Below are 11624 nucleotides of genomic sequence, written 5' to 3'. Positions count from 1 at the left end.
AAATGAGGAACAACAAATTTGAAAAATGAGGAACACAATGTATCTAATTATCTTTGGCAAAACACTTTGTACACTAAATGTCAATATATTGAGCTATTTCCACATAGATTTTCAAGTTTCCACTAGCTGCCCCACATATCATTTCAATCTTTTAAAAAAATGACTGAAAATAACATTATCCTTAATGTCCTTAATGTCCTATTGTTATGCCCATTGTGTATGGGGAACTCAAACAGTAATAAAATATTGTATTTAAAGACAAAACCATGATTGATATGAATGCCCACCAAAAAAAGTTTATAATACCCTTAATGTCACTCCTTTCTCCAAAAAGTAAAAGTAAAACTGCAAATGCCATAAAGATGGTTCAGTTGTGCTGAGTTGAAAAAATATAATGTCCGCAACACTGCTTTTGACTCCCAATTATTTAATGCAACATTTGCCTGAAGAAGACCCAGCAGGGTCGAAACGTTGCATTAAATAATTGGGAGTCAAAAGCAGTGTTGCGGACATTATATTTTTTCAATTGAGTATAGTTTTCTTTTGTCCTGCACCTGCCAGAAGGTGGGATGTGCACACTATAACTGTTTGCTGTCAGTCGTGCTGAGAACATGAGTGTTCTGGGCTGGCTATGAATAACACTGTTGTCTAAACATCGCTGCCCAAATGATGTGTATTTCAGGCTGTTGAACTGAAGTAATATCAACGGCAGATATAAACAAGGTTTGAACCAAATCTGTGACCGTGCAGCAAAAACCTTATCTAATTTGACATGGAAAGACCCATGTAAGAAGGTACTCACTGCAGATTTTGACACATCTGTTAACAATAGTTAAGAGAAAAGAAGGCTTTTGTATGTATAAAAGAAATATACCATATTTACTTTAATTCATGAAACATGGGAGTGGAGGCAGACTGACAGGTAGACACACACAATCATGAGTGCCATCCATCTTATTAGCATGATGGGTTCAAAATAATTTGTGAGGAATTTCTCAAAATTCAGTGGAATTTGACATTTTGGGCAACATTTTTCCAAATTTTGTGAAACACCAGTAATGACTCGGCACCCTCTCATCCTCTAAACACCTCTGCATCCTCTCATCCTCTAAACACCTCTGCATCCTCTCATCCTCTAAACACCTCTGCATCCTCCAAACACCTCTGCATCCTCTCATCCTCTAAACACCTCTGCATCCTCTCATCCTCTAAACACCTCTGCATCCTCTCATCCTCTAAACACCTCTGCATCCTCCAAACACCTCTGCATCCTCTAAACACCTCTGCATCCTCTAAACACCTCTCATCCTCTAAACACCTCTGCATCCTCTAAACACCTCTGCATCCTCTAAACACCTCTGCATCCTCTAAACACCTCTGCATCCTCTAAACACCTCTGCATCCTCTAAACACCTCTGCATCCTCTAAACACCTCTGCATCCTCTAAACACCTCTGCATCCTCTAAACACCTCTCATCCTCTAAACACCTCTGCATCCTCTAAACACCTCTGCATCCTCTAAACACCTCTGCATCCTCTAAACACCTCTGCATCCTCTAAACACCTCTGCATCCTCTAAACACCTCTCATCCTCTAAACACCTCTGTATCCTCTAAACACCTCTCATCCTCTAAACACCTCTGTATCCTCTAAACACCTCTGCATCCTCTAAACACCTCTCATCCTCTAAACACCTCTGCATCCTCTCATCCTCTAAACACCTCTCATCCTCTCATCCTTTCATCCTCTAAACACCTCTGCATCCTCTCATCCTCTAAACAACTCTGCATCCTCTCATCCTCTCATCCTCTAAATGCCTCTGCATCCTCTCATCCTCTAAACACCTCTGCATCCTTTCATCCTCTAAATCAGTGTTTCCCAAACTTTTTTTTCTGGGGACCCACTTTTTAAAAACAACAGACCATCGCGACCTAATTCACTTCTAACATGCAACCACCAAATACTGCCCAAATTGTTGATGTTTTAGGCCATGGCTTCTCAAACTTTTCTATGTTGGGCCCCTTCAAACCATTCTACAATGGATCAGTGAAGATCAGAAAAGATCAGTTTTAATGCTGTAATGGTCACCCATTAAAATGATGTGTTTTATTTTGAGCATGTACTCATTGTATGGTTTTGAATGTTACTGTTTGTATAATAGTAATTATGTGAGTCATGAACATTAGATAGGCTACCAGAACTGAAGTAAACACACGGGTATAGGACTGATTTTCACACTGGTAATGAGGAACTCCCATCAATTGGCCTGTCAATCAATGGGAGGCGTTCGTGGGACAGGTTCAAAGTTTTCTTATGTTCTGCTATCACGTTAGGTAGGGGCAGCGCGAACAGGCCTATGTGTTTGACATGTTGGACTACGTGAGTGTGGAGTATCGTCGCACAGTCTCGGATTACCCTTTTTTCGTTCTCTAGGACATTGTTGGATACTTTGTCTTTTTTTCTATATGGGGATTTCTAATCTGGACGGACGTTAGCCAACAAGGACAGGCTGGTGAGACGCGGGGTTTTTAAAACCGGACCGCTGTGTCCTTCCTTATTTTTTTGCGTTCGTGGAGAGGCTGCCACTTCCCAAAAGGACATTGTTTTGCCAAGGACATGGTCTTGACCTATTGGACAATATACTGGACAAATTGTTTTGTGGGTTGTTTTGTGGGGATTTTGGGGTTGCTGGCGCGATGCGCGCACTTTGTTTTGTTTATGAGTGAATGAATGGAGCGGGCCTACTGTAGATTCCCGCCGGTACAATAATTCTATAAACTTAACACTGTCCTGAAAGGCTCAGCACATAGTTGGTGGGTCGCTACTTGTTCAAACATTACAAACTGGGCTGAATTCAAGGAAGCATTCCTGGTAGCCTTTCTGTCTTCTGATTAACAATCAGAAATTGAAGAGCAGTTACGGACCATGGTGCAAACCCCATCACAGTGCCTGAGAGATTTCTCATATGATTATCGGGCCTTGTGTCTTAAGTTGCACTCTGATATGCCGGAAGAGGAAATTGTGTGGCGTATTTTGAATGCATGTAACCCACGGCTAGCCAGTGGATTACGAGGCATTGTTCGGACAGTGGAACAACTTGTAAAGGTTGGATCTTTAATAGAGAGGGACTGGAGTAACACAAAAGAATATTGGACACGTGTGCAGCAGGCCAGCCCGCCAGGACAAAAAATTCCAAAAAACTGCAAAAAAGGGGCCTGAAAAGAGCAGGGAGGCAGATCTAGCTGTGGTTCAAGGCATGCCAGATCTCCTGGTGGTTCCTGTGGAGGTTAGAGGCATTGTAGGAGATGCTGTTGTAGACACAGGATGCACCTTCACACTTATGAGAAGAAGCCTGTGGGAAAAGATAAAAAAGAAAGATGAGCCATTAAGCACAGGCTTAGGTCAGAGGTTTGTTATGGCTAATGGACAGGAGAGTACTGCTATTGGGAGAACAACATTGCTCTTTCGGCTGCATGACCTACAACTTTCTGCCGCTGTATTTGTCCTGGATGATAAGCATCTGTATATGTCACTTCTGCTGGGTTTGGACTTCTTATGTGCCAGTCAGATGGTTTTGAAGCCGCATATGGGAAAGTTCAGTTTGCCCCGGCGGCAAAGAACATAAGTTCACACGGAAGTCCCGGGACGCTCTTTAATGGGGCCAAGATGGGCCAGGAGTCCACTTTTATCTTGCTGTCACGGAGGCCACAGACACTAACTCAAACATCACCCCACTGCTGGAAATGCAGCCAGAAGTAGTGAGACCATTGCTGCAGAGATGGTCTTCAGTCTGGACAGAGACCAAAGGTGTCACTAATGTCCTCAAGCATCAGATCTTAACTTTGGATGAGGTGCCAGTGAGACAAAGGGCGTGTAGGGTGTCGCCTCAAAAGCAGTGCATCATAGCGGAACACATTCAGAAGATGTTGAAGGAGGGTGTCATCGAGCCATCCTCGTCAGCTTCGGCCTCCCCAACAGTCCTGGTACCCAAAAAAGACGGCTCTTATAGATTCTGTGTCGACTTTCGCAAGTTAAATGCCAAAACCCACCATGATGCGTATCCGATGCCAATTGTGCATGAAATCCTAGAGTCCATGCAGGGGGCAAGTGTCTTTAGTTCATTGGACTTGCAACGCGGATACTGGCAGGTAGAGATGGATGAAGACAGCAAGCGGAAGACCGCGGTGATAACACACATGGGCCTGTATCATTTCAAAGTCATGCCATTCGGTTTGCGTAACGCCGGCGCCACCTTCCAGCGACTCATGGAACATGTCTTAGGTGAGCTAAGAGGAACAATTTGCTTTGTTTATATCGATGACATAGTCGTCTTTTCTAGGTCCCTAGAACAGCACCTTAGTGACCTGGAGGCAGTGTTCCAAAAGCTCCACCAAGCTCATCTCACTCTCAATGTCAAGAAGTGCCACCTGTTGCAGACCCAGTTAAAATTTCTGGGACATGTTGTGTCAGGCAAGGGAGTTGAGGTAGAGTCCTCTAAAGTGGAAGCTATTAGCAATTACCCAGCACCAACCGACTTGAAGTCATTGCAAAGATTCCTGGGGCTTGTGGGCTGGTATCATAAATTCATCACGAATCTGGCTGATGTGTCTGCTCCGATGAACCAGCTGAAAAAGAAAGCGGTTGCTTGGAACTGGACCGCAGACTGCCAAGCAGCATTTGAGCAGCTTAAGCTGGCTTTGCAGGCTCCGCCTGTCCTGGTGCATCCCCACATCCATCACCCATTTCAGGTGCACACTGACGCGAGTGATGTGGGGTTGGGTGCCATTCTCACCCAGAATGTTGATGGTGAAGAAAGGGCAATTGCATATGCGTCTAGGGCACTAAAGGATGCAGAAGTGAGGTACTCCACAGCAGAAAAAGAATGTCTGGCTGTAGTGTGGGCAGTGGAGAAGTGAAGGCATTATTTAGAGGGGAGCACTTTTGATGTCTTCACTGATCACAGTGCCTTTTTCATTCCGCGTCCATTACAAGAAAGGGTGTTGCAACGTTGTCCCCGACGCCCTGTCCCGCTCACCTGCAGGGGACATGTGCATTGCTGTAGCCAAGACACACTGGGCTGAACTGCCAACAACTCTACAGGAGATTGAAGAAGCACAGCAGACAGATCCTGTCTGTGAAGAGCTGAGGCGAGAAGAACCAAGAACCAGCCCAGGCCGAGTCCACTATCAAGACCAGCAGGGAGTTCTGTATCGTGGCGTGCCATCCAAATACACTGGATTTAACTACCAGCTGGTGGTCGCGAGCAAGATGGTGCCAGAGTTCCTTGCTTACTTTCATAACAGTCCTCTCGGAGGCCATCTTGGAAGGATGAAGACCCTCCACAGGATCTTGGAGGTGGCCTGGTGGCCATCTATACGAAAAGATGTGTGGGATCATGTCCGCTCGTGTCAGAAATGCCAGCAGTATAAAGCAACAAACGAAAGACCTGCTGGCCAATTACAACAGACGAACGTCCAGACTCCTGGTGAGATGATTGGAGTAGATTTCATGGGTCCATTCCCACTCAGTAAGGCCCGGAACACAATACTCATGGTTGTCGTGGATTATTACATCAAGTGGGTGGAGTTGTTCCCAATGAAAGATGCGAAGACTCCACGTGTCTGTAAAATCCTGAAGGATGAAGTCTTCACGAGGTGGGGAGTGCCTGCCTACATGGTTTCGGATCGTGGACCCCAGTTCTAGCCTGACGAGCCAGACCCACATTAAAATGTAGGGTCTGGGCACTCACCGTTCGCAGTGCTCAGTCTGAGGGGCAGGATAATCAGTTGTCTTTCAAATTCCCTCTGCACGCAATAGGACAGCGGCAGCGCTATGAGTCCCATGCGTTTCCCACTAGCGGAGCTAGTTGGGTAGTTCAAACGTTTGCCAACTTAATAAAAGCTTAACTCGTGTCACACTGTTCGCCAACAGCAACATCCATCTTATTTGTTTTCAAGTAGCAGGGAATTCAAGCCAAACCGTTGCAACTCTGCCATCAATCATTATGTTAAGCCCACCTAACGACTCTATACACGATTTCATTGGCCTGATTAAGTTTCGATTTCTGGAGCTCACAAGCCAACGGAGAGTTGTCCAACGGATGTAGTTGTAAATGCCACTACACTACTACCACCACTACAACTTGTAACCACTAACCTTCTACTACCACTACGACTTGTAGCCACTAAACTTCTACTATTAAACTTCTACTACCACTACGACTTGTAGCCACTAAACTTCTACTATTAAACTTCTACTACCACTACGACTTGTAGCCACTAAACTACTACTACCACTACGACTTGTAGCCACTAAACTTGTAGCCACTACACTACTACTACCACTACGACTTGTAGACGTGAGAAGCAGACTACCAAACGGAGCTAGTAAGCCCCTGTTGTAACTAACAGAACAGAGAATGTCTTCTTGGTTTGGGACCAACTGAAATGTCTGACACCAAGAAGAATCACATAGTTTATTTAGTATGTATTGTATTTACTTCTGCCAATAAGGTTATATCTTTTGTGCAGTTTGCATATCTGGTTGTGTCTGATTTCTCTGTGGAAAAATGGGTTTGACCCAACTGGCTTGCCGAAATGACTTGATTGCTGCTTACCATAAGGAATACAGTGCCTGACTTGCTTTCACACATTTGGTGGTGAGTAGGAATACAGTACCTTACTTGCTTTCACACGCCCACATTTGGTGGTGAGTAGATGTTTTATGTTCTACAAGACATTATTGTAGCTCTGCAGTGGCCACTTTGAATTTGTTGTTTAATTCAATTGTTTATTATATTAATTTATTGTTACATTTACATTTGTCCGTTATCGTTACATTTATATTTTTTTCATATTGTTACATTTACATGTTTACATTTACATATTTATTTAGTTAAGTATTTTGCTAGGCATGCAAGATATCATCAGGAACAAAGTAAAAAAAAAGTGAACTATACGGACAGTTAGACAGACTGTAAAAATACACACTGTAGACGATATAAATACTGGATCTAACTTTTTTCAAGAATCAGGGAGGAAGTGAAATTTAATTTGAAATTAAACACATTTAGGCAACACCATTACATGCTTCCAATGCTTTGTATTCCAATGTTCTTAATTTTCAAAATTAAAAAAAGTTACAAATACAAAATATTATTTGAAAGTTATTGATCTTTGCTCAATGCCAGCATTTAAGGACAAAGAGGGAGGAAAAAAGTAACAGACAAACAGTCAGACACCAATTCCAGGTAGGAAACAGTAAGTAGAGTACTTACATATTCTTGCCACTAGATGGTGCTATTAGGATACCCTTTTCTCAAGAAGCATTGCATTAATGCAGATATTTGCTACAGTTCCATCATTCCTTCAAAAAATCTATCACTGTGTACATTATGGTGATGCAAAGAACTTGTAGGTTGATAACTACGTTCAGATGAATGTAGCTAAGATGCCAGTATAAATCACTTGACAGTGCTAACTAAAAGCTAAAATGATTTACATTTATTTACATTTTTATTATTTACAACCATATCCTCACATAATGGAGTACACTTACAATTGTCTTTTGTTTTTCATTTTCAATTTGTTTCATTGTTGTTGCTATTGTTAATATTAATGTTGTCACTAATAATAATAATAATAATAATAATAATAATAATAAATATACACAGGAAAGATGTTAAATTTCTTGTGTTATAAATAGGGGATTTCAAGCCTATTTACCGTCAAAATCAAAATAACTAACAAATCACAAATCACTAACAAAAACACCAACAGAACAGTCTTCAAAAGCATTTCACTGGGGTTATCAAGCAGGCACTTTCCATAGACATTTCAATGAATTATGCCCATGACACCTCCAGAAGGCTCAACAGTGGTGTCTGGCGTCCCAGATTCACCCCCCTCCACGCTCATGACGGGGCCTCCACCAACACATATCGACAACGAACCAAAGCAAACAACACAAAATGACCAACAAAGCAGCCTCTGTACACAACAAATAGGCTCCACTAGCAAGTACTTAATTGTTGTTCTTCTTCTTCTTCTTCTTTTATTATTATTATTATTATTATTATTATGTTTGCCCACCAAGCTAGCCAGACAATTATAAATGGAAATCATGTCAAATGACAAAAAGAGATTGTGTAAGTGTGTTACATGCAGGGATTCAATGTTGTGAAAAGGAAAACACTTTAAGCGGATAGAAACGGAGCTTGCGGTCGCAGAGATGGATTTGGAAATATGCTGCTGACTACACTGCAACATCGGAAGCGTATACTCTCCAAAAAATGCACTTTATTCACAAGTCAAATATTTTCCAATATGCTCTGTGGTGAAAATACTTCTGCAGCTGTTATTCCACATGCTCTTCCTGCAGAGGTCAATAGCCGTGTGGAACTTGTATTATTTTCCACACGTCTCAAGTGAAGCCTGTGATCAGACTGACATGACACCCAAGAGGAATCTCATCCCAACTCAGTTAGTCCTGTTCTCGCAGTGCATTTATAGGATTTAACTGCTTTATAGAGAAGCTGCATATGCTTACATGAGTTATGCTTGACGGTTGACGTTACTTCATTGTCTCTTTTTCTTTTTCACTTGCAGGGAATTTTTATTTATTTATATTTATTTATTTTTCTCAAATGTACAAATACTTAGACATCCTCTTCTGAAATTGAATACAACCAGCAGCAGCTGATTATGACAGCCATAACAGCCCTCTATATGTTGAACTCCTCTAAACTGCTCCAATTAGCTAACTCTCTACATGCTATCATGCAGCAGGGCCTTAAGGAGGCCCATCCACATAATAACAACATTAAAAACATGTTGAGCATCAGCGCTCTCTCTCTCTCTCTCTCTCTCTCTCTCTCTCTCTCTCAGCATTGCATAAGGCACAGTCATTCACATAGTATGTCCTAAATTACAAAGAGAGCTTGAAAACAATTTGTAATCTTAGATGGACAGGCAAATTGGCAACAAAGTAGTTTCAGGAAAGTTAAGAGTATTTTGTTAGGTAATCAAATATGTCTGACCGCAACCTAAGACATGTACATCAGTCTGAAAGTGCAAGTGGCCAAAACCTCAGACAGTCCACACACTTATTTTTCATTCCACACTCTTCATATTTTCATAGCTCGGAGAATTTCTTCTGTGGCAGTATTCCATGTGTTGGCAGATGAAGAGAGAGAGAGATAGAGGGAGAGAGAGAGAGAACAGAGAGAGGGAGAGAAAGAGAGAGGGACAGAGGGGGGGGAGAGAGAGTGAAAGAGAGAGGGAGAGAGAAAAAGAGAGAGAGGGAGGGAGAGAGTGAAAGAGAGAGGGAGAGAGAGGGAGAGAGAGAAAGAGAGAGTGAGAGTGAAAGAGAGAGGGAGAGAGAGATTGTTTGGACTTGTGTTCTGTTTAGATTTGAGAGGGTTTAGATTTGTGACTGTCTTTTATCTCCAGTGAGCTATGAGTCTCCTGGACAAGATAATATGTTTGTGATCCCCCCTTTATCATGGATGGATGAGGACAGGAGATGGATGACATGGGCAAAATGATCATAAGAAACGTCTGGCTAGGCACAGGCAACACTGGTCACTTGGGCTGAACAGAGCTCCCATAGACATAACCTCACATTCATCAACCAAATACTTATCAAATAGGCCTAACCATAATCAGCCTATGTAAACTGATGGTAGGAATGTTGTCTTGTTTCAATGTGTCTTCATCTGTGTGTGTGTGTGTGCGTGTGTGTGTGTGTGTGTGTGTGTGTGTAAATGTGTGTAAGTGTGAATGTATTTGTTTGTAAGTCTGCTATCAGCCATGAGTCATTTCAGTTCTGAACTGGTCCTCCTCAGGTAAAGGTAAAGGTATAGTCTGAACTTAGCCCAGGGATACCCATACCAAATTTTGGCAAATTTGAGATTTGCTCTGCAGGTACGACTGGCCAAGAGGTCATTAAAACCAATTTCCAATGTCCCTAAAGCCTGGGCACTCAAATACAATCGCTTTTGCGGTGTGGATTTCTGTGGATGGTATGCATTTATTTTGAATTGAGTACACAGCTGCATTTAAAGCCTTCATTTACAAGATTTCTGCACTTTTGAAACAATTTGGTAAGAGTTTAATGTACCAATCTATTTACTATTAAAGGTACAGTCTGCCATTCAGCTTCGTGAAAGGTTGTTGATGTTTGAGCTCAGCAGCCAATCAAATTACCCCCCTCCCCTCTGGGCTCCAGAAGCACCGTGGTGATTGGATCTGAGCCAAATTGATTGTTTGATGATGATTTGCAGGGAGAGGACTATGATGAAAATGAATAAAGTCATGAATGAAGGCAGTCTTGTCAATTACGATGATGCCACAAACTTGTGGATTCTGGAAAATCAAAAGGGAATTAATGGGTAGCATTGTGCTGTGTGGAACTTGAACTATGTTGTGTGTTAAAGGAGCGATTTGTAGGATTGTTAGCGAACGTTCTGTAGGCCAAAATCACTGGTGAACGTTCTCAAGACTACCAGACGCGAGCCTCTTCTGGGTTGCCAGACGTAGCACTAATGAAGACTTAGCTAAAGTTAATTGACCTGCAGCTGCTTTAACGTTTCTCCAACCATGACCCAGCTACACATTACGGAAACAGTGAAAACAAAAAATACCTCTCTAACCAACGTAACATATTTAGCTGAAGTTAGCGATGCAGATGAAGTTTAGCATAGGCTACCTGTTGTGGAGAAATATGGCCAGCTCTGCGTCAGACTTGATATTCTTCATTTGACGAAGACGTCGCCATCTCAGGAAGCTCCTCCGATGTCCACTTAATTTGTTTCTTGTTTTAATTTTGGAAATTTGCCTGCCTCTCGTAGGCGTTCTTGACTACAACTGACAGCAAGTTGATAGTTGGCCTTTGCTAATTTGGCAACACAAATAGGAGGACACGCCAGCCCATTATTAATACGCTATTCTAGAATTAATTGTTCAAAACATAAACGAACATTCCAAGAGATTCCACCCTGTAACTAATTTTTTTCATGGGTTTTACGGGGTTTTACAGATTATAGTAATGTTGTCAAATAAGCCATTACTTCAATTCATCATGTTTCCTTACTCTCTGACAACATATGGTGATCATTTTTGGAATGGTTACAATTTATTTTCCATTATTTCCTACATACTCGTCCTTTAATGTGTATGTGAAACAAATATGTTGTGTGTTCATGTGTGTGTGTTCATGTGTATGTGAAACTTGAACTATGTTGTGTGTTCATGTGTGTGTTCATGTGTGTGTGGGACTTGAACTATGTTGTGTGTTCATGTGTGTGTGGGACTTGAACTACGTTGTGTGTTCATGTGTGTGTGTGTGTGTGTGTGCGCACATACAATGTGGGTGAAGGACAGACAGACAGACAGAAAGACAGACAGACAGAGAGACAGGCAGACAGACAGACTGATCTCCTCTCTTATATTCTTCACACATTTACAGAATTGACCAGTTATCATCTCTTTGTGGCGTTGACATGGCTTCTGCAGTGATGTTGTTCAACCACTAGGGGGAGCAGCTGTTCAGAACACACTGGAGAGTTGAATGTTCTTACCTGTGACAAAATCTCTGTTCTGTCTGTAACACAGAATTGAACAGGT

This window comes from Alosa sapidissima, chromosome 16, assembly GCF_018492685.1.
Source record: "Alosa sapidissima isolate fAloSap1 chromosome 16, fAloSap1.pri, whole genome shotgun sequence".
In the NCBI taxonomy this organism is placed as follows: Eukaryota; Metazoa; Chordata; class Actinopteri; order Clupeiformes; family Clupeidae; genus Alosa; species Alosa sapidissima.
The sequence above is the reverse complement of the archived record's forward strand: the minus strand, read 5'-3'. Positions refer to the sequence as shown.